General features: G+C 46.7%; 1 long non-coding RNA gene across 1 annotated transcript; it reads right to left on the bottom strand.

Annotated features, from left to right (window-relative positions):
* Positions 1 to 351: 351 nt before the first annotated feature.
* LOC118970775 (uncharacterized) lies at positions 352 to 26,531 on the bottom strand. The gene is made up of 3 exons (XR_005058875.2): positions 26,396 to 26,531; positions 6,006 to 6,140; positions 352 to 3,821 (listed from the first exon to the last, which is right to left on the bottom strand). It is a non-coding gene; the product is annotated as an uncharacterized lncRNA (long non-coding RNA).
* Positions 26,532 to 27,850: the final 1,319 nt, after the last annotated feature.

Genomic DNA, 27,850 nt, shown 5'->3' with positions numbered 1-27,850 from the left:
AATCTAAGATTGTACACCAGGGATACTTCAAGAAAAGGAAAAAATACATCTCCGGTTACTTCTTACTTTGCTTCCTACAGAATGTCTCTGCTGTGTTGCTGCAGAAGCAGCTCCTCCAGCCTGTGTCCCCACCATCCCCCAGTCCCACCTGCACCCCCACCGTCCCTCCCTGCAAGGCCATTAGACCAGGGGACCCCACTGGGCCAGGTGGATTTCCTGTCCAGGGAATTTGGAAACGAGACATGGAAACAAGCTGGCATGTGGTGGGGATCACTAGAGGTATAAATTCACTTGGCTCCTCAATAAGTTAGATCCCCACCTACCAGAAGGTCCAGCAGTTTCCTCCTAGGTATATGCTCAAATGAACTGAAGCATATACTCAAACATGTGCATGTTCACAGCAGCATTGTTCTCAACAGCCCAAAGTGGAAACAACCCAAGTTTCCAACTACAGATGGATTAATAAACAAAACCTGGTCTTCACATACAATGGGATATTGTTCAGCCACAGCAAGGAATGAAGTATCGATACATGCCTGCACACAGATGAACCAGAAAACATTACGCTGAATGAAAGAAGCCAGTCACAAGAGCGCATGATTCCATTTATATCAAATTTCCAGAATAGGCAAATCCACAGAGGCAGAAAACAGACCGGTGATTTCCAGGGGCTGGGGTAAGGGGTACAGGGGGAGTGACTGGTTAATGGGCGTCTAAGCTTGTTCAGGCTGCTACAACAAAGAGCATGAACTGGTGGCTTATAGACATCAAACATTATTTCTCACAGCTCTGTGGAGGCTGGGAAGTCCAAGATCACCTCATAGAAAGCTCTCTGATCATGGTGTCCTCACTGCAGAGAGGCAGGCCACTCTGTGGGGTCTCTCTTGTAAGGGCACTGATCCCATTCATGAGGGCTCCACCCCCACAACCTATTCCCCTCCCACAGTCTCCACCTCCAAATACCATCACATGGCACATCTGGTTCAACATATGAATTTGGGGGTGGCACACACATTTAATCTACAGCAATGAATATGGGATTTTTTTTTTGAGGTGGTGAGACTGTTCTGAAATCAGAAAGAGATGGTGGTTGCACACATTGTGAATGCACTAAGTGCCACTGAATTGTACACTTTGAAGTGGTTAACTTTATCTTATATGGATTTCACTTCAGTAACAACTGATTCATAGAGTGCTGGGGTCGAGAGTTAGCACCTGGCATTGCTAAGGCAGAGCCTGGACGGAGCTGCGCAAGCACGTTTCACAGGAGGCTGGTAGAGGAAGTCAGCTTGAGAGAGGATAGTGGAATAGGTAGGTAGGTAGGTAGGTGATGGATAGATAGACAGATAGACACAGGAACAGCAGAGAGAGGCAGAGGCCGGTGGGTGGGCCAGCGCTACAAGGGCGAGTGACTTCCTGTTCCCACCATTAGGCCCCCTAAGAGTCTTCCGTACTCCCAAGGTAAACACCCTTTTCTCTTAGCTGGAATGGATTTCTGCCTCTTGCAACCCGATAGTTTTGTCTAAGACTCCAGCAGAATTGCAGACGGATGTGTCCTGGTCAGTAGAGCTGGCCAGGATCAAACATGGGAGTCAGAGCTGGTCAGCGGATCACAGGCTCACCTAAGTGCAGTCAGGGACAAGCCGCTTCGATCCGCTGACGGGTGCACCCTCCTGCTGCTGGGAGCACCTCCATGGCTTTCTGCTGCTGAGTATGGCTGGGAAGGGCTGCACCCTAGGTGCTGGGTCAAGACCAAAGGTCTCACTAACAGAGGAGGCTGGCAGGGCCTCAGCGGAGATGGCCACCCGCTGGTCAGGCAGAAGGCCTGCCTGCAGGCACCCAGCTGACCAAAGCCGTGCTCCAGCCCCCTGGCTTCCTCTGCATCCTCGTGTTGCATTTACCAGAAGGCCCGTCGTGCTTAAAGGACCGCAGAAGAACTCTGATTGAATTTTTCCTCATGAACCTGGTGGCTTTGCATTGATTGGATCAACTCAGTATTTGAGCATTTTATAGACACGGCCTTAGTTTTCAAGCTTACAGTTTTACATTCGCCATGATAACTGTGCCTTAAATGTGTCTGGAGCCTCGAAATGTGCCAGTGCCCTCACAGTCCAGGTGATCTACACACTCTGACACAGTATCCATGTGTCCAACAGGGCCTTAAGCTGAGCTTGTTGGGTCTGGCCACCAGCACAGAGAACGGAGGCCACTTCACTGCCCACGACTCAAGGCTTACTGAGGGCCCAGCACATGGACTATTGGCTCCTGTTGTCTGGACACCTTGGCACTCACTACCTGCTTACATAGCCCTTCCCCTCCCTCTCTGATACCCCAGCAAGCTGACCCCTCACTTGGTCTATTCTTCTCCAATGTCCCAGCTGGTCACAGAAGCAAGGTCATAGGAAGGTCACAGGAACCAGTCTAAAGCTGCCCTTCTCATGCACAGGCCCCCCCAGTAGCCATCCAGTCAGCCAAGATGTGTTCTTTGAAGGTCAAAAGTGATTCCTGATGTCTCAAGCTTCCAACTCATTTGACATTACTGTCTACACCACCTTTCACCATCAGACAAATTAGCCCATCAGGGAAATTTGGCAGCAATGACTTTTGAAATGATAATATTTTTTTTTAAAAAAGCACTTACCTAATGGTTGTTCTATCTTTGGCTGATATTTCAAATGATTTGTCACATCTGTCCATGGTTCCTATCCATTTATCAAAGTAATATGGCAAAGTTCTTAGCACAACTCTCCAAAATTGTGTAAGGCATCATAAAATGTAGAAAATGAGCACTGTGTAAAAGAGCAATCCTGATATATTTCTATAAATGTAAACTGGACCATGCCCTTCCCCTCCCATCACCCCTTGAGGTTTCCCCTTCTGAATGGACTGACTGTCTGGGTGCCTCCAAGATTCCTATGTTGAAGCCTAACCTCCAGTGTGAGGTTGTGGGGAGGTGGGGCCCTGGACGTTGATTTGGTCAAGATGAGGCCCCCAGAAGGGACACAACAGAGCCCGCTTCCTCTCTCTGCCCTCTGCCAGGTGAGGACATAGCCAGATGACAGCCACCTGCAGACAGGGAGAGGGCCTTCACCAGGAACCGGCCCCTGCTGGCACCCTGATCTCAGGCTTCCAGTCTCTCCTGTGCGAGAGCCACACCGCAGCTGTTCAAGCCCGCAGGCTGCCGCACTGGGTTACAGCAGCCCCAGCAGAGACACCTTCCGCTCAGCGTCGAGCCTGCCCTCTGCCGGCCGGGAGGCCCCAGGGAGCCCAGCCCACTGCACCTGGCGGCTGCTCACTCGCTCTGTGCTCCAGGCCTAGCCTGGGTCACACCTGATTACTGATGTGTGCTTATCTGTTGCACGTGCACCCCCATGGCACCTGCAGGCCAGGGCCCGTCTCTTTGTCCGCCTCTGTGCCGGAGTGGAACAAAACAGAGCTCAGTAGGTACTTGCTGAGTGAGCACCCTGAGCGGGCCCTGAAATAAGGATTATTAGGAACTTCACAAAAGCCCCCCAGCAGGGTGGCCCACCCCAGAATCAAGGTCACAGCCTCAGAGACGATGAGAGCCAGGAGCAGCCTCAGCGCCATGGGGTCCGGTCCGGGCACCCATGGTTGGGAAGGTTGGTGAGCCCGGCGGGTGGCTACGTGAGCAGACCAGGTGGGAGGAAAAGCTGGCCCGCTCAGTGGGAGCCCCTCCTGCTGCTTTTGCTTAGAAGTGATGTCATCTCACGGTACAACCATTTGGGACAGAGAAACAACTCCGCACGGGCGACCCTGCCAGGAGCGGGCTTCGGCTCCGGGTCTCCCCGGGTCCACTGTGGCTGCAGGAAGATCAGTGGAGGTGGTAAATCATAGTGCCCCTGCCTCCACTGTGCCACCTGCTGGAGCGCCACCCCCGCACCCCCAACTCCCTCCTGTCCTTCAACATCGTGCTGGGCATTTTAAGCTGGATCACACGGAACCGGAAACATTGCCCTTTGGAACTCCCTCCCTCCGCTGGCTCCGCAGCACGTCCGGCCCTCCTCCTTGCCCTCCCTTCCGCGACCCCTGACTGTCTGGAGCCTTGAATGGATCCTCCTCTTCCCCCTCCGCGTGGTCTCCCTGGGCAGTTTCCTCTACTCCTGGCCTTTCATTAACCTCGACAGCTGATGACAGGCAAACATCCCTCTGGGCTGGAACTCTAACCCAAGCCCCAAACCCACAGAGCCAACCATGTGCCAGGTACCTGCCTGCCTGCTGGCGCCCAAGACGCTCCAAGCCATTGGCCTTCACTCCCCCTCAAAGCCTGGTCCTCACCTGTGTTCTCGACTTGTCAGGGGGCAGTCCGGGTGCCCTCCTCCCCCCCTTGGCCAACCCTCCCATACCTAAGGTTGAGCACGGAGTAGCCTCCTAGTCATTCCTGAATGCTCCCCCGTCCCCTCCACGACCCACTGCTGCAGGCTTAGCTGCAGGGCCTCCTGACACAGTGCCATCAGGGCCTCTTAAAACCCTCCAGTCTAACTTCCTGCTTGAAATGACCCAATATTTCGATACAGTCTGCTGAAACAAGTCTGAACCCCCTGGTCCGGCTTATCCAAAGCCCTTCTTGTTCTGGCATCTTTCTCCTTTCCCGGCTTCCTCTGGGGAAGGGCAACCTCAGCCCCCTCACATCCCGGAAGTGGTGGAAGGTGGCCTTCCCTCCTCGGACCCCCGAAGCTTTACACGTGCCGCTCTCCAAAGCCAGAGCTCCATCTCTTCCCTGTCTACCTGCAAACACCAGCTCCTTTTCCAAGAGGGTGCCATGCATGCGTTCACGAGTGTGGGCCATGTGCAGACTGAGAGAGTCCGCAGGGCCCGTGCCAGGGCTGGCCCCCCAGACCCGCTGGCTCTCTGCAGCGAGGACAGAGATACGGGGCAGGCAATTCCCTGAATGCTGTGAAGAGGAACCACGTGTAGAATGACCGACCATCCCTGTGGGCCTGGACCCTCCTTATTTCAGAAAGTCTCATGCCCCAGGAAATGGCTGGTCACCTTGAACACTGCAGGAAGTCAGAGAAGGAAGACTCAGAAGAAAAGTCGGCGTTAAATAGAGGAGAGGGCAGGATGGGGAGCAGTTTCCCGGTGGATGGGGCTGCCTGAGTGAATGCAGGAGGGAAGGCCTTGTTCATGTTTCTCTTCATTCTTCAGCTCATGTTCAAGGAGCAGAAGGAAGCCCGGTCTGGCTGGGGTGGGCCACGAGTTTCTGGAACCACCCCTCCATCCTCAGCTTCCACATTGAGCCCCCGGAAATAATCCTCCTTTCCTCTTAGACCCTGTGGACCCTATGCCCACAGCAAGCATAGCACACACACATCCCATGACATTTGGTGTCTTTGCCAATTTTCCTGTGAGTAACGTCAGGTCAGAGACCACACTGAATCGCCTGTATCCGAGAGTAACAGCAGGAGTGCGGTAAACATTTGAGGAGCAGATGACATTTTGATTGTGCTCGCTTGTTCCCAGAGCACCTTTCAAGCACCCCCTGAATTAAAACCGTATCAAAGCTGGACTATTTTTACAGGACACGCAGGAAAGCTGCAATCGCAGTGCTGTCCATTTTCACGGAGCAGAATAGAGGGAGACGTGCAGAGCCGAGAGCATTTAGAGACAATTCCCAAAAAAGAGAATGAAAACGAGTGCAGGTGTGGAGGAAGATTCCGGGGTCAAACTGAGACAACATGGGGCTTTGTTCTTTCCTTTACTGTCCCCAGACTCGGTCCCGTGAGGGCAGAGACCATCTTGGTCTTGCTCACCACGGCACCCAGAACTTGACAAGGGTGTGGGCACCTAGCGGTTTTGCTCAGCCTTTACGTCAGTGCCTCCAGGACCCCACCCCAGACCTACTGAATCAGCATCAACATATAACAAGGTGTCTGTACAATGCATATTAACGTTTAAGAAGGACTCTTTTAAGAGATTTGGTCATCCCGAGCCAGTGACCTAGGGTGACGATAAAAATTAATTAGAATTGCGTTTTTCTTGCTCACCTGTAACGAATACTTTGTTTTGTCTTCGAACACCCTGTTCAGGCATTCTTCTCATGAGAACTTCCCAAACATCACCTCTTGCCATCAGGGCTGAGCAGTCCATCTGCCAACCGGCACCACGTGGTGTTTGCCCGTCTGTTGAAACATTTATCACATTGCAGCGTAATTTGGTTGACACGCCTGTCCCACCCCCAGACGGATCAACCAGACTGAAGTCCTTGAGATGAGAGAAGAACCTTGTTTATCTTTACAAGCAGATGTGCTCACACCCTGGTTGGACGAGTGTGTGCCAGCCTGGGGGCCCTCCCTCTGAGTCCCTCACTGGAACCCCAAACGTCATGGGGGCAAGCAAGTCTTTCCTCCCTTCCTTCCTGCTTCCCTATCTTCTTGCTTCCCTCCCTACCTCCTTTTCCTCTTTCCCTCAAATATAAATGAGGAAACTGGAGAAATATTCTCTTATGTGACCCAGTTACCAAAATTCCCTTGGTACCCTCATGATTAAGTAGAACATATATTCAAAATGAATACGAAAGTTATGGTGATTTGTGAAGGGATGGCAGGAGACAATGCCATGGCATTGCCACGGGCTGCAGGATGTCATAGCCTTCCCAGATGGTGAGGAGGCTGGCCACAGCAACCCAGTAGTTACGTCGCCTCATCCATGTGGATTTCTCAGAAGGCAGCGGCAAAACCTGCCATGTATGACATAAAGCTGTGTTCATGCTGTGGTCCTTAAGTAGCCTGGTGTCACCTGCTTGGACTATGATTGCCTGGACACACAGACCCTCCTCTAGACACCTCTATGTTCTTGGCACTTAGCACCCAGCTCAACAAATGCTTAGGTACCCAGGGGAGCCTAGAAGGTGATCCCAAGGACGCCCATCTGTATATAAAGACAGCCGGGCATGTGGCTCCAGCCCCGGGCCAGGGCGCTGTATGCCCTCAAGCAAACCACAGTGTACGGCACTACAGGTTCATGGTCTGTGACACATAGGGACGCAGCTAGAAGTGCTCCACCCCACATCCAAGGTCGAATACTGTGGACAGCGCTGCAAATAGGTCAGATTTAAGAATATCTTTGACTTGCTTGTTTCTGTCTGAAGTGCTGGGGAAACTGCTGACAATTCCTACAGAGCAGTAGGATATTAAAATGTTGTTAGCTGAAGTATGAGAATGATCACTGACAACTACTGTTCTTAGTTTTCAGGTATTTTCATAATCATTTCATAAGTTCAAAAGGAAGACCTCTAGGAAAAGTAAAATAGAAAAGATCTCATTAAATATGTCATGCAATAATGCTGGGGAGATGATCTATCATTTATCACCTATCATCTATCTATCTACCTATCTATTTATCATCTGTCAATCTGTCCATCTATCATCTATTTATCCACCTATCAGAATGTCCCCCAAATGTCCTTTTCTAACTAGTCCAATTAATTTGAGTATGCTCTATAGCCCAAAAGGTGCCCAAACCTAGTTATATTCCAAATTAGTTGGGTAGTTGTTTTTTTTTTAAACACAATCCTGTGTGAGGTGTCAGCACACACAAAATCTTCGTATGTGTTACAAATCTCCAGAAATGTCCCTTCTTCTGGTTGACTCAGCCCTGAGCCAGGGCACATGGTGGGCAAGCTGAGCACAGCCTAGATTTCGGTCCCTATTCGTCTCCCCAGCCAGGTGCCTTTGCACAATGCACAAACTTCACAATGGGACATGACAACCCTGTTTGTTGACTTCTCGGACAGATTCTGATTTGGGGTGTTTGGATGAAGCCTGAGATAGTTTTAGCAAGTTCCCCAGGTGATAATGCACAATATTTGAGGTCTACTGCTTTATTATGCATTTTCACAGCAATCATGTTTACAGTGTATCTCTGCACTTAACTCACTAATACTTCATTACGATTCTCTAGTAGTTGGTACATGCAGAAGAAGACAAGTGGGCCTTTTGGTTGAAGACATGATTTGAAAATTTACTTCTTAAATCCAAACCACCTCTTGAATCGCTGTGGCTGAGGAATACCAATGTGGGTTTCACTGGAACCGGACTCGAATATCTGAAATAACTGGGCTCAGGGAAGGAGCCTTGTGTCAGCATGCCCTCCAAGCCATGGGTACATGTGCCTCCTGGGCAGGAGCCCTGCCCAGCCTCAGTCAGTGCAACTTCTGCAACGCTCTGCTTTGCACCCATCTGTCCATCCCAGGGGTCACCTGGTGATAAGTAAAATGTAGTCTCATGAGCAGAAATCAGCCCTGAACCTACGAACACAATAGGTGCTTCTCTGCCTTTACAGCTATCCTTACTAGGAAATTCCATGAAAAACCATGGCCTGCTCTGGTCACGGAAATGCCAGCAGCTGAGCCCCTGCCCCTCAGCCCCCACCCACCATGAGCAGCAGCAGCTGCCGTGTGGACAGAGAGCCTGGCACGACTCCGGTGGGAGTCAGCAGGAGTGTGGACTCAGGGGGCCTCTGTCAGCCACTAGTAAGTGTATAATTAAAGCAGCAGGGGTGAGGCCTGAGCTAGTTTCTCTGCCCGTATGTTTCTAGAAACTCTGCTCTTCTATGGAGAAAATGGATGCCGCGTGCCTTAGCATGTGCCCAGGCCACCTCCCCAATGGGTGATGAAAGGCTCAGTCGTGTCTCACTCACCGTGCTCATCCCGACCTGACTAATGCAGCAGGCTTATTATCTATATTAAATTTCATATAGAAAAATAGCCTGGAAGCTGCTGTGATAGATGTTTTCAATTTTTTTCCTCTCCTAAGGGTCTAGTATCACTTTTTTGGAAAGGAATTTTTACTTTACTCACAAAGAGTTTTTTGATGCCAGTTTAAACCTCATCTTCTTCAAAACATGAAGCAGCTTCCATTGAAATCAACAAAGTTAAAAGATACTAAATACAAGTGGACCTTGTACACAGCTGGATATAAAACAGCCTCCTGGAGTCCACGCCTCTGCCCTGAGGCCCAGGGAGCAGCTGGCCACCCTCACAGCTGTCTTCTTGCCCTGGGGACATGCCCATAGAGGGCTGGGCTGGAGAGCAGCAGGCCCTGCAGGCCTGGGGCACTGCCAGCCCCCCACCCCAGGGCACAACCCCTTGGCTTTATCAGTCAGACTTTCACACCCAGAATTAAACCTGAAGTGTATTAAAAAATATAGGAATCGTCCTCAGTAATTTGAAAATAGGATTATTATGACCTAGTACTTCCACTCTGAGGTGTATCCAAGGGAAATGAAAGCATATGTCCACACAAACGTCAAGCGGGGATGTTCATAGGAGGATCGGTCACAAGGGCCAAAGGGGCACATGCCAGGCGGCCCCACACTGACACGGCGGGGCTCTCCTGGATTCACCCGCACGTTCAGCCCAGGTCGGACTCTTCCAGGAGCTGCTTGGCACACTCCCTCCCAGGCCAGCTCGTCCCTTTTGCCCCTCGTCCTCATCACTGCAACTTTGTCCCCTCGTCATTACGTCTCCCGCATCCCCTTCCTGCTGCCAAGCTACCTCCTGGGACCAGCTTTCTTTCAGTTCGTCTCTTTTCCTCCAGTCAGGGAACACACTGGACTCAGGCAGGCCATGGGGGCCCCAGAACCTGGGCATTTGAAACATGACCTGCACCTTTAGAGATGAGGGGGCATCCCGCCACTCCTCCTGCAGACCCCAGCACGACACTGTGAAGCAGCTTCATCCTGACAGCATGTTTACAGGTTTATGTGAAAAGAACCCTCCATGCCCGTCTTTCATGCATGCAGTTATTTTACCAAACATTCCCTGCTCCCCCCCTGGCTTCCCCCACCCCACACCATCCTCTCTCTGTGAATGCTGTACCACTGTGCCTCCCGGCCCCCGGACTGCCCCCTACTTCCATCTCTCCCAGCAAGGTCTTCTGGAACAGCATAGGAAGGGTCCCCTGCAGAGATCTGCTAGATTGTACGTATGCAGGGGACTCCTGCCCAAATTCCCTTTATGACTAGTCCATTATCAATTACCTTACAGGGAATGGCATTTTTTACCTTTCTCAGAACGAAAATGATAGTAGAAAGCTGTGACTATTAACTGTTGTTCTGAAGCAATTCTTACCAAGAACTGTTGAGTGTCTTTCTCGCAAAGATCAATTTTGCATTATTGCAACACGAGGAACATGAAATAACTACTGAGTCCCAGTAGGAAATCTTCTTATGCCTCCAAATGGTGACAGCTTGCTGTTTTAACGTTTCTCCTAAAGAAGAGATAAGTATCTGTCTTTTAAGCCCTAAAACTAAATATAGAGCTATGATTGGATGTCACTACTGTCAATCACTTCAGTCCTAGGACAGATTATAAAACGAGAGATCTTAGTTTCTAATCATCCTGCAATACCAATAAATGGCACCAGGGTTCCCTGGGCATTGCTGGGGCAGGAAATATACAAGATGAGCATGAGTTATCTTTTGCTGTGTCAGAAAGTCAGGAAGTGATGAGAAAGAAAAAGGGCCACTGATATCAAAAAGCACAGGAGCCAAATGAAAAAGCTCCCTGCAGCCCAAGCTGGAGCCATCTGAGCAACAAAATAGAAAAGCAGTTTTAGATGATATACCCAAGGATTTAGAATTTATATCTAAAGTGTAACATAATTATCCATGAATCTATACTGATAGAATGATTGAATAAATAAAATAAATGGGGGAGAAGATACGAATCTCCTATGCAGAAGACTTCCAAATGATTACATAGATGCTCCATCCTGCAGTAGGGGAGTCTAGCTACCCGCTCAGAAGTGTGGGCTACACACAGAGATGCCCTTCAAAGAGTACGGGATGAGGGAGGCCGCAGCTGCAGTGAGGTGGAGCTATGGGTCGGCGCGGTGGCCGCAGAAACCGGTGCACTGAGTGCCTGTGGGCAGCGGAGACAGACTTCTCACCGGGTTAGTTCTGTGCAATGGTTCTGGCCATTATTCCTGGAAACTTGGCCTCCTTGTGATTCTGTAAACAGCCCAGTATCTTTTAAATAAATTCCTTCTAGTTAATAAGCTAAAGCCATTTTCTGTTGCGTATCACTGACTATTGTTACATTCAGCAAGAAGAAAGTGAGCCAGAAGGGTGGCATGGCATATACACCATGGCAGGAAGTACGATCTTTGACTACCTTAAAAATAATGTGTGTGCATTTTAAAAGAGGACAAAATAAATGTCTTCGAGACAGTAATGAGAGTGTGAGGTTTTTTAATGTATAGGCATGACAAAATTCTTGCCATAATATCAAGAAAGATAGAGATAGTGAATTACTATAGAACTTTCTAGAAAAATTTAAGGAAAAACTTTCATGGTAACCACTCAGTCAATGAAAATATCCTATAGCTCATCAACACAGGAACAAAACATGGACAGAGATGACTACAGAAAACTTCATTCATCGAAGAAGAGGAAAGAAAGGACACAGAAAGAGAAACGATTAGTAGGCGATCACTGCGATGGGAGAAATGAGCCCAAATATATCATAATCCCCATAAATATAAACGGGTTAGACTTGCCAGTCAGAAGACAGAGGTTACCAGGTACAATATTTTAAAATCTAGTTTATACTTAAAAGAAGCACAGACAAACATACAACTGCATAGGAAGGTTTAAATAAAAAAGAGGAAAAGGTGTACCTCACAATGTCAACCAAAAAAAGGTAGAATAACAGTATTAACATTAGAGAAATATAATTTAAGGTAATCGGCATTTATACGAGATACTATATATTAGTAAAATATTACTCTGTGTTATTGCAAAAAACAACCCAATCAGAAGAATCACATATTTGTATGCCTTAACAGCACTGCCTCAAAATATACTGAATTCTAAGCCATTCAGAAGACTTCAACACTTCTGTATTTGAAAAAACACATCAAATATGCAAGACAAAAATTATAACAAATACAACTAAAATTGATGGAATTTATGTAAAACAATAATACATCAATCCAAAATACAGAACTTTGCTGTCTTTAAAGATCAGAAGGACCTAAGATCTATCTCTGGGAGCTGAGAGCACCCCCTGGCCAACTGTTCATAAAAACAGGAACCTCCATCCTAAAGCCACAAGAAATAAAATTCTGCCAACAACCTGAATGAGTCCAGAAATGAATTATTCCTCAGATCCTCTACATGAGAATGCAGTTTGGCCAACATCTTGATTTTATCATTATAAGACACTAAGCAGAGAACCTACCCAAACTCATTTACAGGACTTGAGATATTTTAACACTTTGTGCAATTATAACAAAAATATGTTGTTTTAAACCAGTGGTTTGTAGCAATTTGTCATGTAGCAATAGAAAATTAATATAACCACTCTATTAGAGACACTGAATTTTAGAACCAACTATATATATATTTCACAGTAGAACACAAATAATTGAGAACTTGAAGTTCAGAGGGGAAAACTAGTTAACTAGATGAGAGTTCAGAACATACAGATCTGGAGAATCTGTACCTTATCAAGTATTACATTTTAATATTTGACAGAAGTGTTGATATGTATATGGAATGCCTGTCTCTAAGGATGTGCTTAAAATACATTGCTAATGTCTTCCGTACAAGTACTTAATAATGTGTTTTGTAGCCTTTAGATTCTTTTCTTTGGCACAGATACCTACATAGTCTACTGGAGTCTCCACTGATATAAAGAAATACACTAATACCCTTATTAAGTCATAGCAATTCAAATTAACTTGTAAGAGGCAAGCTTTCAAATCTTGTCATTATGAGCCAGCACCATCTCTGTTGGAAAGTCACCAAAGAAAATGGCTTTCAGAGTCCAATGAACTGAACTTCTTATTTTTGAAGCCTGTCATTTTCACTGGTTCATGGGAAAAAATTCATTCAATAAGATAAAGTTGCATTTTCATCCATTCATCCATCCAGGTAATTCATTCAATTGCTCATTCAACTCACAAGTACAGTATTAACTTAAGCTCCCCCTTTCATCTGTCAGACTCTTCCCGAAACTCCTCAGAGCCAGGGAAGGCGGCCCCCATCGTTACTGCCATAATCCTACAGCAGCTCTCATTGACTTTTTAAGTGATGTCCTAAATATCTGTTTATGGCCTACCTCACTTTTTGGGACTTCCTTGAATATCTTGTTCATTGTGTATTTCATGGACTTAGTCCAGAAGTGGACACATTGTATTTTTTCAATAAATATTTGTTGAAAAAATAAATGTCAATCGTTGTGCTAGGCACTGGGAATAAGGATATAAAAGAGCGTTCCACTGCCTTAAATAGTTCATTCTCTAAGCACACATACTAACAAGAATATTATTGCAAGGTGTGATAATATTTCCTTTGCAAGAATTATGAATGAGGGGCTTCACAGACATCTGAACAGTCTGGGAAATTATCATAAATAGTGTGCAGAGGCTGGCCAGATAAAAAAAGGGAAATAGACATTCCAGGAAGAGATGGCATTAACTAATGTGGACATGCAGGACCCAGCTGAGGCAATCATAGAAACACAGGCAGTTCACTACGGGGGGGTGGTGGAATGAGGGGTCACGGTGAGGGGTGAAACTAGAGGGATATATACATACAGAAGTCAAGCCTTAGAAGGTTTTAGTAAGCGATGGTGAGGAGCTTGGACTTTGTTCCTAGGATAATAGGGAACTAATGAGGCATTTTGAACTGGATATTCACAAGAATATAATCTAATGTTCATGGTGATAGAATGATCGAGTGACTGATATTTATAAATTCTGGCAAGAAAGAAGAGGACCTACCCTGACAGAAAGACAATAATTACCAGGAGTAGGGGCCAGGAAATGTAAATAGACCCAGGCCCCCGGCAGGTAAGGTCCGATAGTTTGGCTTTATCCAACCCTTGGACAAGCTTTAAAGACTCCTGCTTGGAACATGCAGAGAACAATGAAAGATCCTAATTTGTCAGAATGGAGCAATAACTCAGGCTCAAAAGAAGCGATTACTCCTGTTAGTAAACCTGAATGAGGTACAAGATGAGTGAGGGTGACTGTTCAACCATTTAGTTCGGTTCTATGGGTTAGCAGAGGGTGTTCTGATGATCTCACTGGGTTCATTCCTGAGTCCATGTCAGTTGCCAGTCGGCTGGACGGCTCTGCTTCTGCCGCTTGGCTGGTTTCTGGGTGGATCAGGCATCTCCCGTCATCCAAATGGCTAGCAAGGCTTGTTCGCAAAGAGCTCAGGATCCCAATAGAGCAAGAAGCATAAAGGGTCTCTTGACATCCAGACTCAGAGCTCATACACTTTGTGTTTCTGCCTTCTAGTGTCTAAAGCAAGTTAGAGCATTTCAAATCCATGGAGTCATGAAAGAGACGACACTCAGTTGATGGAACAGCTTTGTAAGGGCATGGAAGAAAGAAAGAAGACTGTGGGACTTTTCTTTTCTTTTTTTCAATCTTCCACATTAACTGAGAGAAAGACCAGTCCTTGATGTTCAGAGGAGGAGACAGATTAGGCGGCTCTAGATGAAGAGCAGAGAGTCGGGCAGTGTAGTTGAGGTGAGCCTTGTCTTCGTGTGGGGCTAACCAGATCCAGAGATGCTACAGCTGAAGAACATCTAGAGTCTTATCTAGCCCTAGGCACAGTTTTCCTGGGTATGTCTGAACAAGATATAAGGCCTAAAAAAAAAAGCTTCATCTATAAGAAAAACACTTTTTCCATTTCTCATAAGAGAAACATTGGTAACATTTTATTGTCACCACAAAAAAAAACCTGGAAGGAATGTGATACAGAAAGTGGAAGTTCTGAAGTAGGGGGAAGACATCAAGGATGAAGAGAACTGTTTTTCTAGTGCATTGATCCCCAAAGAGTAGCCCATCGGAACAGAAGCATCACAATACCTGGAAGTATATAAGAAATGCAGAGGCTCAGGCCCACTCGAGACTTCCTGAGTCAAAGTCTGTATTTTAACCTGATACCCAGGTGATTTATATATATGTGAAAGTTTGAAAAGGCACAGATCTTACGGGATAGTTGACTAGATATTTTAGTATCCACAATACTAAAAAGGGCTCTAAGATGTGTTGTATGAGAGAGAAAAAAAATGAGAACTAGAGACATATGGCTATAAAGCTACGAAAAGGAAAGTGAGCTGAATGCCAATGAAAACGACCCATTTCAGTCTTAGTTAGCAATTTGTATTGATTCTTGGTCATACTACATTTTAGCTACATACCAATTCAAATACTTAGCATGAAAAGGGCACTGTTTTTACACTCAGAAGACTTTATGCCAAATTCCAGGTGTATAGCTTATTAACTAGGTTAACTTTATCTTCCAGGTCTGAATTTAAACACGAGGCCAGTGTCTCTTAGAGTTCACTGCAAAGAAGCATAACTGGACTTGTAGGAGACAGAATGATTGGCTCCAATTCTCCATACTTTTGTCATGACATCATTAGCAGTGTATGTCCCAACCTCGTGCTTTTCTCCAGGGACTCCTAGAGTCATTGTACTCCCCCTTAACCAAACCTGAATAAAATGCACACAAAAAATCAATTAGTCTATCTCTGTGCTAGCGTGCCAAACATACCAGAGGGAAGCCTGAATGAACTTGTCAGTATTTTGTGTAGAAAATACACAAACTGTGATTTACACCTGGTTTTGGTTATGCTGGCTGAGTTTTTCTTACTCAGCTTGATCAGACAGCTTGCTTTTAGCAATATGACCAATGGCATATAAAAGTTCTTTCTTCCTCAGATGAGACTGGCTTCTTTGAAATCAACATAGCTCACACAGCTCTTGGTGGTTTATGAACCAAAATCAAGCTTCTCCCGTTGGTCCTCTCCAATCTACCTGTGTATTCTTTCTCCTACTATACCATACCCCTCACCATTATTAAAGCCTTACATGAATGTATTCTGCAGTCTCATGGGTCTTTTCAATTATTTGAACACCTGTGTTGCACACCGTTGGCATAACTTCTCCACAAAGCATGCCCGTTCAGCTCCTGGCTTTGAGCTTGGCCATGGAAGGTGCACTGTCCAGCAGTATGCAAAGTTAACAAGGTACCAGTTCTGAACCAAGGGTTTAAGAGCCCTTGGTTATTTCTGTTTGGCCCCTGGTACTTCTGCCACAGCCATAAGAAGACTTCCCCACCAGCTTGGTAGCTGCCTCTTCCACAGAAACCAAAGATTACACCCACGTGGACTGGAGTTGTCCAAGCCAAGCCCAGCTGGCCAGACAGTTTGAAGCACAACTACACTGCTGAGTCACACACAGCTGAAGTCGGCCAGCCCTAGACAAAGTGCAGGTGCATAAACATAGGTGGTGGTTGTTTTAAGCCCCTAAATCTTGGAGTGGATTTCTTTTCTTTTCTTTTTTTTTGTCATCTTTTCCCTTCTCTGTATCTTTTTAAAAAAATTTTTAGTTTTATTTTAGTAACACTAATATTGGAGTGGATTTTTAAGAAGCATTTGTGAAGAAATAACTAACTCATACAGGTCTGAATATAGAAATTCGATGCTTATAAACTTGTTGGAAGGGCTGGGAAATGACTAAACTTTCAAGGAATACTCAGAAAAGAGGCAATCCAAAGATAAGGAAGCTGGAATGGGCACCCAGATGTCAGAAAGCTCTAGGAAACCACTTCTCTACAACCCCTAAAACCAGTAACTAACCAGGAAATGGGAGTGGTGTTTCCACATAAAATCCATGTCTGCAAGCTACCAATGCTGGAGGAAAAGTGACTGCTACTTCCCTTCCACCTTCCAAATCTTGTGTAAATGCATCCAGCTCGTACAACCCTTTTGACAAAGGAGCTGAGAAATGTAGTTCTTGGATTTTAGCTCCTACACAGTAGTCACTGAAAGGGGCTAGGAATAAATGCGGAGGGGCTGTGTCCATTTTCTAGTGAAGTGTTATACTTATTTTGTCTACAGTGTTCTCGTAAGAATTTAGTAAACAGTATACATAAACTGCTTGTAATTTACAATTGTGTAAATATAGGAGTTAAAACGAAATGGCACCATTAAAAATGGAATCAATCTTCAAACTGATTTCCTCATTTCAGTAAGTACTGCTTTTAGTTTGCAAAGACCTGGTAATGGCCATTTTGTCTAAGAGTGAAAAGCCAGCACAAATAGGGGCTTGAAAGAATGAATTTTAAAAAGAGAGTTAAATTGCTTGATTTCAATAAAGTAGAAAAGACTTGTAATTTGATTCATGGGTGCTCAAGAAGGGGGTTTTGGTTGCTGTGGGATGTGAAGAAGAAAATGTGTGAGAAGTGTTGAGAGAGTGAGAAGAGAGAGAGAACACAGGCGTCCCGGTAATGGGCTAGTAGCCAGGGCTTTAAAGAGGAAATGAATTTTCTCGGAAGGAACTGAATGGCAAAATTCAGGATATTTGATAGTTTTTTGGGGTTTTTTTTCTTCTTTTTGCTGAGTCCTTGCCTTATCTACAAACCTTCAGCAAAAGATTGTTACACAGTAGCCTTGTGTTAGGTCATGAAGGTGAAGAGGCCACTTAAAGAACAAAACAAAGTGGGACAGCAGCCTAGGGAGGACCTGGCAGAGGGGAATCCATAGCTGAGGTAAGAACAGAAATGCAAGGAGGGACAGAGGGAGGCTGGGGCTTTGATCTCCCCGCGACCCCCAGGCCTCTGCTCCCAGGAGACCACCAGGAAAAGGCAACTGCCATCTTCAGAATCTTGAAAAACACAAGACAAGGGGTTTGTGCTTTCCACTTTTAGATGACATGAAGTATTAATTACTTCACTTGGCCATCAAAGGAAAGGAAGACCCCAGAATCCTGGAAGACTTGGGTACTATTGGACTACAAAAGAGAGCACTCTATTTACGAGCAATACAAGAGAATAAATTCCAACAGGTTCAAAGGGCTGGAGGACGCACATGCGATCATTATCCCTCATTTCCTATTACTAAACTACATAGAAGAGAAGTGGGTACGTGATTAATATTCAAGAAATATTTATCTTATTGACGACTAGGCATGAAAAGTACCAGAGATATCAGAAGATATTTTGAATTTCTCCCCCATGAGGTATCCTGGACTCATCTAGGAATCACATTACAGATACCCTCTCTTGTAGATTATTACCTTAATCTTATCTCATTTGATATATATATATTTAAAGTTTTAGTTGACTGAGACAAGTTTAAACTGGGAAAAAGTAGGTCTGGTAAGATTTCAGGCCTTCAGCAACTAAAATACGTGTCTTTGTATAGGGAACAACAGATAGAAAGAAGGGCATTTTTAGTCTTCATTAAAAAGCTAGGATTTATAGCCAGAGGGAGGTACTCTTAAGAATAACAATATGTGAATTATGACCCCAGATCTTTAGATAATACACTATAAAGGTCACAGCTCATTCAACCCAAAGTGAAAAGAATAATTCTTCACCCCAGTTTTTAATTTAAAAATATCTTGCTTGCTCTTTCCTGAAAGAATGATTTCTTGGAAGTAGACAAAGCAGTTGGGTGACAGACCGTTTTTCTCTGGCTTCTACTCGTTGATATTAAAATTATATTTGGATGTTGAGTGCACCTTCGGGTTCAAAAAATACTGGTCAGAAATAAAAGGACAAAAAGCTAGAGAGCTCTCAAAACAGACGATAGGGGTTTGAGGTAGAAGGGATCCCAGCGCATCCCCTTCGAGTCTCTTGGATTACGTAATAACCAGATGACTTGTAATTGTACAGGAGTTCCCTGTTGATGAATTCCTCCAGGTCCTGGCACCCTCACACTACATCTGTGACATGGAGGTCGGGCCTGCTCCTCTGTAAGTGATGGGGTTATCTGAGAGGAGTCACATGATAATTACAAGTTCTGATTGCTGGTAATTGGCAGAGACGAATTTTCTCAAACGTTCCAGCAGGCACCAGCAAGGTACAGTACAGTACAGTAGCTTTCCCTCCTTCACACATCCAGGAGGACATAAACCAGACACACACAGCTCCCCAGCCCCTACCCCCGCCCTCAAACAACATCAGTCTAATAATAAAGATCAGAATTACTTGAACCTACACAGAACCACGTCCGTGCAGGGGTCAAGCAAATGAGCAAAACAAGCCTATCTTGCATGCACTTAACTTAAAAGGTTTCAACAATACATGAGCTTCCAGAGAAAGCAGGGAAGGAAAGCCACGTGAATCCAGTGGCCAGGGCCTCTCGAACTTGGACATGGACAGGAATCACCCAGTGTGGCTGGCACAGGAATGGCCTCCAATGTCCCCCTACTCCCCAGAACCTGAGAGCAAGTTAACTCACATGCCTAAAGGGACTTTGCTGATGCGACTGAGCTAAGGAGTTTGCGAAGGGGAGAGGATGTGGATCATCCAGATGTGATCATAAGGCCCTTATAAATGGGCGGTAGGAGGGCCAGAGGCAGAAGTGACAGTAGCACTAGAATCAGAGGTTAGAATCCGAGGAGGATGTGAAGATGCTTCTACGATGCTAGAAGATAGAATAAGGGACCATGAGCAAGGAACGTGGGAAACCTCTAGAAGCAGGAGTAGAAGGAATGGATTCTCCCCCTAGAATTTCCAAAAGGAACACGATCCTGCCAACACCTTCATTTTAATCCAGTAAGACCCACTTCAGACTGCAGACATCCAGAACTGTGAGGTAATAAGCTTGTGCTATATTAAGCCACTGAGTTTGTGATTTGTTGCAGCAGCAAACACAGGAAACAAACACACGTGGGATTGGCTGAAATGCAGCTCCTGATCCCGGGGCCGGGAAGGGGCACGTGGCTCCAATGGGAGCTTGCGGCCGCTGTCTGTGCTCTGGTCTGGGCCGCAGTTTGAGCATCGAGGCCACCAGCAACTCGCTCTGAGCTGCCCCTCCGGTGCCCGCAGGCCCTTGGTGCCTTACCTCCGCCTGCCCCAGCAGCTGTCCCAATGAAAGTGGCACAGATCTCTCATCAGCCTTGCTTTCAGTGTCTCTTGTTCTCAGAGGTGCCCCCTTTTCATTCCCTACTTCCACTTCACAGATTATAATAAGAAGTCTGGGTGCTTATGTATCATCTCCTCATGTTTTGCAACACAGTGTCTGGCACAGAATAGGCACTCTGATGTGAATGAATGCATCAACTAAAATTAAGGAATTCCTCCATTCCATTTCAAATAAATACCTGCCAAAATCTCTCACATCTTGTGTTTGCACAACTGCATTTTTTTAAAGCTTCATAGTCCAAAAGTTCACACTGATCCAAGGAACTTAACCTTACCAGACTGGCGTCTCTGTTCAGGAGAATGAAATCAATCGGAACAGTGATCTTTCCCATCCATGTTCAAGATTTGTCCCGAATTTGAAAAACCTGCCGTAGCTTTCCAAGATGCAGATTCTGAGATGAAGAATTGCAGGCAGGAAGCTTACAGGGACATGCTCACCGGATCCACAAGGGTTGGGATTGAGGGAGACAGGTTTTGGTGGGCAGCGGAGGGCAGTACAGACCCCGCAGAGTCCTCAGCTGGTTCCTGTGGGAAGGTCAGACGCAGGCAGGGCCCTTCAGAGTCGTCCTGAGGCAAGGACGCCTGGTAGCAACCAGCACTGCACTGGTCACATCCCTGTAACGACCAGTCACAGAGGGCAGGCTGCTCAAGAAGGGAGCATGCACTGGAGCTGGAATCCTGCAGTTCTGGGCGAGTCCCGGAGAGGGACTCTGCAGAGAGCTATCAACCCTGAGTGCTTCCAGCGACTGGAGGAAGAAGTGGTCCTGTTGTGATAGGTGGGAATCTAGGCAGACTCCCAAATATTCACCACAAACACCTCCTGTTTCCTCAGTCATTGGGGGAAAAAGAACTGACTCTGAAATCAAGCTAAGCCCAGAGTAGGGCTCTGTGTCACACCAGTGTAAACCAGAGAATAATAAACTGAAGATACAGAGAGAACGTGGACAGAGAAGAGCGCAGAGGGAGGGAAAAGGGGATGGCCTTGAGGGTGTGCACACAGAGCCTGTCCTGGGGACACAGCTCTTCCAAGCAGGCCATCAGGACAGCGTGATGCAGGAAGGCAAGGAGAGGACTGGGGAACGAGGTGGGCATGTGGGGCGACTCATGGGAGGAGGCCACCAATAACAGGGAGAAGGGTACAAAAAGGGGTACATGGGGCAGCCTAATAAGAAGCTGCTTAGAAAGAAGTGAGAGGACTGCTGGGCACAGCGAGGGATGGGTGCTCGGAGTTTGTAGAGGCCGAGTCATGAGAGTTTACGTCTGTCTTCAAGGAGCCTTGAATGGAGCACGGACAGCGGACTGTTTGGAGCTGGCAAAGCAGGGGCAGCAGGGGGCACGAGGGTGAGGGAATCCAGCAAGCTGGTGGGAGAGTCACTGAAATGGGTGACCTCTGCGTCAGCCTGGACAAGGAGGCCCAGGGGCTGGGGCAGAAAGGACAATGAGAGCAGGGACGAACCACAATACCAGGACACCGGAATGTCCAGCAGATTTGGGAGGATTCAGGGGGTGACAGAGCCAGAAGGGAAAAGGTGCAAAGAGGAGTTTCAGAGATGGTGTTGATAATGGTGGAGGGTGAGAAGGACCCCCTCCGGGCTGGTGAGGGAAGTCCTGGAGGCAGGTCACTTAAAAGTGTCATTACACTAGTAATACATGCAGGGGAAAGTTCAAACTGAATATGGAATAAAAATGCAAGCCCACTTCCGAACCACCCACCCCTAACCAAAGCTCTGTTCCCTCTCTGAAGGCAGCCATGGGCAATTCGGAGTGTCCTTCCAGAACTTTCACTCTGTATTCTAGACACGTGGATAGGTGTGCCCATGTCTATAGACATGATTATATATACATACAAGTACATACATTAAATATATATATTACATGTGTTGGGAAAGAATTTGGATCAGAGATGCAGGGAAGTCAGAGTGAAAGGTAAGGAGGGAATTCTAAAGCGAGAATAGCAGGGAATGGCAGCGGCCTTGCAGGCAGCAGAGAGCAGGGAAAGGAAGCTCACCGACCTCCTGCTGGGCATGGGACAGGTCCCTCGCCGCTCCTGAAGCCAGGGTCACCTGGCGTCCAGCGTCCGCTTGAATCTGCACAGCCTGGGAAGTAAGCCCCGACCACCCCAGGATCTGGGGGAGCCGCAGAGCACGGGATGTAGTGAGATTATGTTCCGGGAACTTCCCAAAGGCAAAGAAAGGAGACTTTCAGGTAGGCTTCCAAAGAGCACAATTGTACAGCTGCAGTCCTGTCCGGGTCAGTGTGGCTCTGGAGACGGGGAAGCAGTGTTCCCGGAGGGGGTGAATAAGCCGGTGTGACCGAAATCAGTCAAAGGAAAGGCTAGATTGGGAGAGCCCCGTTTATTGCTCACAATGAGGTCCAGCCCCCGTCTCCCCCTCTGGCCACCACTCTCATGCTCACGTCTCTCTGCCTCTCCCCCCGCCCCTTCCAGGCCAAACTCCACAGGTGGATCCCCAGCAACTGACAGGTGCCAGAGCAGAGGGGAGGAGAGAAGACTTTCTCCACCCCCCAGCCCAGAGGCCGCGGGAAGAAACACCTATTGATATGTAAATGGAGGTCAGGTGAGAGATTCTGGAAATATTGCCATTTTACCCTAGTCACCCAGGCAACGGGAACTTGCAAGCCCAAATCAGAGCTCTCAGTGGCCCCTCCCTACTTATCTGGAGTAGAAGAGACAGCGACACCCTCAAAGAAAGGCGAGTGCAGGCAGCCTCAGAGATGAGGCGCACTTAAGGGTTTAGGGTTTGGGGTTTTATAGGGCCTTTTGGGTAAGAGTCAGAATAAAGCATAATATATACAGATAATGTATAATTCCTTTGAAGTTTTGTCTTAAGAATAGAGTTATTTAAGTGACTGTGTCGGTCTGGATCTCGGCACTCTTTATCCACATAGGTTTATCAACACTTGGGAGTTCTGTCTCCTGCCCTGGTCGCAGAGTTACGTGACTAAGGGGCTGGAAGAAGAGGGAGCACAGCACAGAGCTGAAGTCGGAGAATAAAGTGGGCCTTTTTTTGCAGGCTAAGTGGATTTTACAATGCTATGATCTGATTGGTGCAATGAAGACATGGGCTGCACTCGGGTACTTTCTCTATCCGGGTAATATCCCGACATCCCAAGTGACTCCTGGCCTTTGAAACTTCGGCTGATTAACTCATTAACTCTGAGTCTTCTGCGGCCCTCTGGTGTATCCGGTTAACTCTCTGAGTCCCTATTAGACAGCTCACCGGCCTTACTCTCCCTCCATCTGCTCGTCGCTGTCTTTCTGCCTAACACATGTACATACATTAAGTAAATAAATATTCCTAAGTAGGATCACATTATATACATTAATTTGCTCACTACTTCACTCTTGACGTTAGAATTACCCCCATTGTGGGAATGGCAACTCTGCCTTGGCCTGTTTCACTTGACTTGTGGCTGGATCTCCAACGAGGGAGGATCAGAGCTCATGCGGAGAGGGGCGCCTTGGCGGGGGCAGGCCCCTGGTGGAAGTGGGCCGGCGGCCACGGGGGGAGCTGGCCCAGAGGCGTTCCTCTTTCCCCTGATAAAGGCAGAACGAGTGCGTCCCAGTGGTTTTACCACATGGTTTTCCAACATCTAAGAATATTTTCCTGTTTCCAGGTGACAGTTGTTAATCTCTACTCCTGGGATCTAAACAAAGCTACAACAAATTTCTAAACAAAGAGGTCCTCTGCTCCTCAGGTCTGGATTCCAGGCCCTTGGGAGGAATGAGCCAAGACATAAGTCTGATGACTCTCCAGCCAAGCCGCTGGAGAATCCAACCCCAGGCTTCCTCTCGCCCCTTCCCGGAGGCCACCAATTGTTGTGGATATCCTCGTGGGGGTAGCGTTTTATTTCTATGGACCCCTTTCTTCGTGTCCTCATAATTACGCAGGAAAAAGAAGATTATTTTCTCAATAGAAGTTACTTAGAACTTTTGAATGGGCCAAGGTTTAAGAGTTTCTCCTAAAAGCCTAATTCCTCAGCATCCAGATAGGCGAGGTCAAAAAAGACCCTCGCCAAGGAGAGGCAAGAGCCCCTCGTCCAATCCTGATGCTGCCCCACCTCAGTGTGAGGCTGAGACATGAGCAGATGGGTTCCTCAGCTATCAAAGGGGAATGGAACCCCTGCCTTGTGGGCTTTCAGAGTGACTATGAGGAAAATTAGAGGGATTTTCCAGGATTTTCCAAAATAAGAGAGATCTTGTTAATTGTGAGGTGCTGGGAGGCACTGGGTGCGTTTCTTTTAACTGAGTCCACACAATTGGGGAAAATGGTCACAAAGAGGGTAGCTAATCTCAGCCTGGAATGGAAAGGAAAGGAGTCAAGATATATGCCTTTATCTATGAATTTATGCTGCTTTGAAAGCACTTCCACTCAGATCCTCACAAGCCTGAGAAATGAAGCGCCAGTGTGAAATTCACACTGCACTCGCAGAGAAGGGACAGGAGACTGAAAAGGGAGGCAACCTGGAGGAGGCCTGCCCCCCTCCGGCTCCCTACCCGAGCACTGCTCTGCAAGGAGGCGGAAACAGGACGCAGGCCGACCTCACTTAGCGTCGGTAACTGGCCCAGAGGAAGGACCATGCCCTGAAATCCCCATGGCAGCAGAGCTGCCACACTTTCCAGGCAGGGAAATGCTAATAGACAGGAACAAACTGTGGGAAGGTCCAGCAGGCCTGCATGAGGAGAAAAAGCAGTGACGGGCTTGTCAGGTGGATGCGGGTCAATGGGCTGCGGTGATTATAGTGCTATAGCTGTCTCACCTGAGGGTTTCAGCCCTGGGCAAGTTTGCCCTGATTCAGTGAGGCCAAATAAGGACAATGGAATGTTGGGGGTTAAAAGGGGCTCATACCAAGCTCTGTCCTCACAGTGGCAGGACAGGCACTAGAATCATGTCCACCTCCGCCCCGGCAAGCCCATCTCAGCCTCTGCTCTCGGCTCCTCTCTCCAGCTTCCCTCTGCTCTGCCGTCCAGGCTCTGCTGCTCCTGGTTCCACTCCTGCACTGGGTGGAGCTCTTTATATAGCAACACAGGCAATAATGGCTTATTGCCAACAGGTGTACAAGTATGCCCCGCGTGGTAGGCTAAGCTCTACATCCCATGTACACAACGGGTGAGATTAGGATCAGGTGAGAATCCTGGCCACAGAACTTCCATTTTCCCTCCAATAGTTAACAGACATTGGGGGCCAGATATGGATGCACTACACTAAGCATTTCAATGAATTTACCCATTTAATTCACACAACAACCCAATGAGGGAGGAACTGCCACTATCTCCATCTACACGTGAAGAATTTGAGGGTCTGGGAAGCTGAGGAAATTTCCACAGTTCACACAGCTGGCAGGTAGGTGATGGAGCTGGATTCAGAAGCCAGCAGGCTGAGTCCAGAGCTGGTCTCCTAACTGGAGAACCATAAAGTTTCCTTGATTATTATTTGCCTAGTTACTGCTTTTGGCAAAAATTAATGCAATCGACTTTTGGGGAGGAAGGAATTTCCCCTACCCCTGAGGTTCTTCTAGCTGGCCTAAGAGTCAGATTGATGTAAGACATAAACAGGAGAAAAAAGCAAAGTCCGATCACGTCCGTACAGGGAAGCCACAGACATGGGCTCCAGAGGTGGGAGAGCAAGGGGCATGTGCCAGCCAGGACCAGGGAGAGGAGGCGAGGGGTCTGAGACTGCAGAGGAGAAGGGAGGTGACTCACAGGAGGATGAAGAGCAAATGTTTGATGAACAAAATACTTGATGGGTCACACAGAAACAGTGGGGCACGAAGAGAAATGAGGGGCCACAATAAAAGAATAGGGCATTAAGAGAAAAGGAACAGACAGATTTGACAACTAACCAAGTATAACTCCTAGAACAAAAAACAGAAGCACTGCAATTAAGGACTCACTAGATAGGTTAAATAAAAGATTTCACACAGCAGAGCAAATATTAGTGGACCTGAATACAGATGTGCAGAAAACACTTAAAATGTAGCATGGAGACACAAGGTGGAAATTACCAAAGAAATGACCAAGCAAGATGGAAGACAGAATGAGATGACCAACATAATCTAATAGAACTCCCAGAAGGAGAGACTGAAAGAGTATTTATAGGGAAAATGATGGAGAATATTCCAGAACTGAAGACTTGAATCTTCAGATTAAAAAAGCACACTAAGTTCTGAAGAGGGTAAATAAAAATAAAAGATTTTTTTAAACATGATTTCTATGTTCTTTAAAGGTTTTATCTGTTCAGGTTTTTCCTCCCAATCCTTCTACTTTGGCTTAATTTCTATTTCATCTAAATGTTCAATTTTATAGAAAAATAAAAGACCATAAACTAAAAATAGAAGACAAATAACATAGGAGAGGAGTTAGCAATAATGAATGATAAACTCAATGAAATATTTCTGCATTTTGACAGCTCGCTTTTTGAGCTGCTGCTGCAGAATTAGTTACCAACACTGGACTTACCCTGCTTCCTTGATTGATACACAGGTGACTTCCTCACGTGCACGTCAGAAGTCCACATGTGGGGTGATTTCACGCTCCGTGTGCTGCCTCTGTGAGTAGTAAAGGCTTCCAGGGGAAATGGGTCAGCACAGGGAGGAACCTGTGGGAAGAGGTGGAGGCTTCAGCACGGGCTGGACCTTTTTCAGAAACCTGACGCCAAAGAGCACGACTAAGAGTGACACCCAGTGGCCAGACCACCTGCATAGTTGCCCGGATGGTTTCCATACACGAGCTGCAGTTGGCAGCCAGGTTGTTTGCGGGGCTTTCCTCTGGTTATGCGTTTGGAGGCTGGCTGTAATCTAGGGCGTGCTTTGGGGGAGATGCAGAAAAAAAGGAGAAAGTTAGGGGTGGGGACAGCTAGGAGATCTCTGGAATGAATGTTTTCTAAACATCAGTTTGGAGATAAAAGTTGTTCTAAAATTATGTTTACATTTATGAACCTATTGTGGGTCTTCTTAAATGCTTAATGAGATGTTCAAACCAAATTCACCCTCTTCTAAAACATTCATGACGGGGACACTCCAGACTTAGAAAGTTGAGAGCAGTGTCTTGGTCCCTTGGGCTCATATTCCCGTAAAATGGCCTATGCAGAGCCCACCCAAGAGCCAGGAGTTACCTCAACACCCACACTTACCTTCTTTCTCATCTGGTGTCCAGTAAACCTGTTTCCATTAAAAAGCAGACTAAAAACTATAAAATTCTAAAATTCTAATAATTTCTAGTCCTTTAAGCACATGTATAAACATGATTTATCTATATAGATATTTTCCTTGCAGGCTTGCTTACTAAGAGGCAGACAACTGTTTCTTTCTATTCCAGCTATTTTGGGTCCAGATTTGGCTCCTGAGTGTATATTATGACACTGCTTCTTGTACACATAAATGTGAAAAAAAAAACTGAAGTTCTGTTATTTGCAAGTTCTGTTTTCAGTAGATCTGAGGTGGAGCCTGAGATTCTAGATTTCTAGCAAATTCCCAGGTGATGCTGAGATTTCTTTAAATAGTGAGGGTCCATAATATCCACTGGAAGAGGAGTTGAGTGTGGGCAAGAAAAAAATCACCAAAATCACAAGTGGAAAAATCACTCCCTTACTGCTTCCAACTAGGAGTCATCTTGACCCTTCACCCCGGCATAATGTCGCTGACTGGGTAAGTCTGCAATGAGCTGGCATTTTCTGCGAGATGCAAAGTGCACAACACATCAAGTGACATACCCCTGCTTTGGCTCTGCCTCGTGACCACAGGCTCCCTGTTGTGAGTTGTTCTCCTGTCGAGGGGAAGGGAACCATCTCCCACCACAGCGATACTGCTGCTGTGCTCCTTTCCCTTTTGGAAAGCCTGAGACTGGTAGAAGCAAATAATTCCCTTATCTCCTTCCCAAAGCTATGGCATAGAGTGCCAAGAACTTTTGCACTTT

The sequence above is a fragment of the Manis javanica genome, chromosome 12 (assembly GCF_040802235.1).
Source record: "Manis javanica isolate MJ-LG chromosome 12, MJ_LKY, whole genome shotgun sequence".
NCBI classification, from domain to species: Eukaryota; Metazoa; Chordata; class Mammalia; order Pholidota; family Manidae; genus Manis; species Manis javanica.
The sequence above is the reverse complement of the archived record's forward strand: the minus strand, read 5'-3'. Positions and strand labels throughout refer to the sequence as shown.